A 3,225-nucleotide genomic window follows, 5' to 3' on the forward strand; every position below is an offset into this window, starting at 1 on the left:
CTGCTCTTCCGTCGCGTAAAGCCCGGTGGGCCCCGCCTTCCTGTTGCGCCGCCGGATTCGCCCGCCTTTCGCGGGCCCTGCTCTAAGCCGGCTTGCGCCACGCGTTCCCTAGCAAGCCCTCCGCCATCACGTTGGAGGGAAAGAGAAGCACGTGGGGCCTCTCACGTTTCTGACAGTGAATCTAAAACCAACTAAGAAAAAAAAAAAAAAAAAAAAAAGGCTGGAATCTTTGGCTTCTACCTCCAGAGCATCTGAAAATACACAGTTCTTTCTTAGAAAAAATGCTTTCTCTTCCTTTCCTTTGCTGGGGCTTTTAGTACACAGGGTAGGTTAAGCAAAATCCTTGGTCATGATATGCTATCATCAGTGGTTAATAAACGATCTTTCTTTTGCTCGCTCTCGCTTTCTATCAAAATATGTATAGGTCCATAAACGCGCGCGCACATATGTAAATCTCAAATTATTCTCCACCTCCCAAAGACATCACTACCCTGCTTTGTAGTAATCATTTCCTTACATATAAATCTTTATCACATATACATGTAGCTAAAAGAAGTTTAGATTGTTCTTGAATTTCATAAGATTTATGTCTTTATGCAGTCTTACGGGACTGTTTCACTTAACATTTTGAGGTTCATCCAAGCTGTGGTATTTAGGTATTATTTATTCGTTTCATTGTTGTACAATATTATACCCGTTTTCCTGTTGATGGGCATGTTTTCTGAGGCACGGTACAAGTTACTCTTGGGTATCCTTTCCTGTCATACTGCCGTTGCTAGTTTCAGGTTCTTATTATCTTTTGTTAGAGCCATGGTAATAGCTGCCTAATTGATATCCTTCCTCTGACTTCACCACTCCAATCTACTGCATATTGCTACCAAAGAGTTCTATCTAGAAGTCATTCCTGGCTTCCTATTGTCTGTTGGAGATGTCAAACATGAGGACTACCGGGTTTCTTTGCACCTCCCAGATCTCATTATCCGCCTATTGCCCTCATCTCTCCACCCTTTTTTCACTTTATGATCCAGCAAGTTAAACCTTTACTGATTCCTGTAAATACCAAGCTATTGCATAACTCAACTTGTTATATATGTTGCTCCCTCTTCCTGTAATGCCTCATCCCTACTTCTTAATAAACTCCTCCTCTCCTCAGAAGTAAATACTATCCTGAATTCAGCATTTCTCATTCCCATTACACCTCTACTACATATGTATATATCTCTAAGTAAAATGAAGTATTGCTTTGTATGATTTAAAACTTTATGTAAATATTATTATATGTACTATTTATTCCTTTCCTATTTATTTTATCACTCGCCATTTTTATATTAATGTATGCTGAGATGTGAGGTTTTAATTCATTCACTTTTACAGCTCTATAACATTCTGCACTGTATGAATACACCACGAGCTATCAGCTCTCCTATTGATAGATTTTGAGCTTGTTCCCCATTTTTGCTATTACAGACAGTGCTGCTCTAACATTCGTGGGCAGTCTTCTGTGTATGTATGTTAGAGTGTCTCTGAGAGATGTTACTTAGGAGATACTGCTGCTTTTTAACTAGGAGGCTTTGATAATACCCACCTCAAAGGGTGTTGTGAAAGCATATGAAATATTGTTAAGTAAAGGACACTTAAGCATTCAAAAGGTTATTGTTGCTGTTAGAATAGCTTTGAAATGTATGCAACACACTAGGACATAAAAGGCAATAATCTGGTCCCAGAATGATAAACAGAAGTTCTTCTGTAGCTCCCTCCAAACCCAACAGATTGTAGTTGTCTGCACATGTCATGCTGTTTACCACCACATCTCTGCTCATGCTGCTATGTCCTCAGGCCTGAAATGGTCTCCTCCAGTTCTGGTTCTCCTCCTCCCTACTTATCTTCGTTGACCACTTCTTCTCTGAAGCCTTCCCTGGATACACTTTCCCCTTTGCCTCCTATATCTCTTTCACCATTTTCACATGCTCTTCCATTATCCTCTCTAAATGGCCAGTATCTTGAAGACAGGGCCTGTATTTTATTAATCCTCGTATCAGGGCACTCGCTGAACATAGTGCCTGATACATGTGCTGAAACATGCATGTGGAATGAGTGAATTTAGGAATTCTTGGGAGAAAAGCAATTGGCAGCTATGAATATCTTGGAGCCAAAGGAGGAAAGATAGAGGCAAGCATGCTATTTTAGTAGGAACGCAGAGACCAGAGAGAGTGAAGTTTTATGGACTATTAAATAGGGAACCTACTCCTATCATCCTGGAATGTGAGTGCTAAATATGTACAAGCACTTTTTCTTTGCTCTTGTCACTCACAGTGATTTTGAAATGAATGGGTGATGAATGTATATGGAAGGAGAGAGCTCCTCCTAGCCTATTTAACATTGCCAGGCATTAAGCTATTATTATTATTATTATAAAGCAGGGGTTGGCAAATATTTTCTGAAAAAGGCCAGATGGTCTTTGTTGTAAATATTCGACTCTGCTGTTGTAGTGTGAAGGAAGCCATAGACAATATGTAAGCAAGTGAGTATGGCTGTTTTCTAATAAAATTTTATCTATGGTCATTAAAATTTGAATTTCATATAATTTTCATTTGTCACAAAATATTCTTTTCATTCCCCGCCCGGCCCCCCCAACTGTTAAAGAAAGTACAAACCATACTTGGTTCAAAGGCCCAAAGGAACCTTGTTGAACCTGGCCTAAATGAACTTTTGCTCCAGGTACAACAGAGGTCACAACCAGTGATAAAGGGCTGTTCTTTTTTTTTTTTTTAATTAGTTTCGAGTATACAGTACATTGGTTAGATATCTATATAGTTCATAAAACGATCCCCCCAATTGCTCCCTCCCTCCCCTGACCATGCACCTAGCCAACGTATTAATGCTAACTGCATTCCCTATGCCATGCTCCCTATTCCCATGACCATCCATCATCTACTAATTTGTGCTTCTTTAACTCTTCACCCCATTCTCCCAGTCCCCAAGCCCCCTCCTCTCTGTCTGTCACCAAATTGTCCACTATATTTGTGAATCTGTTTTTGATTAGTTTGTTCTTTTTATTCCTTAGATTCCTCATAGAAGTGAAATCATATAGTGTTTATTTTTCTCTGTCTGACTTAAATATCTTCTAAGTCCATCAAAGCAATATCTTTTTCCATCCCCTTCCTTTTAGTCTATGTGTGTCTTTTAATCTGAAGTGAGTCTTTTGTATTTTCTCTTCTTAAAGAA

Source organism: Pteropus vampyrus, unplaced genomic scaffold (assembly GCF_000151845.1).
Source record: "Pteropus vampyrus isolate Shadow unplaced genomic scaffold, Pvam_2.0 Scaffold269, whole genome shotgun sequence".
Classification (NCBI taxonomy): Eukaryota; Metazoa; Chordata; class Mammalia; order Chiroptera; family Pteropodidae; genus Pteropus; species Pteropus vampyrus.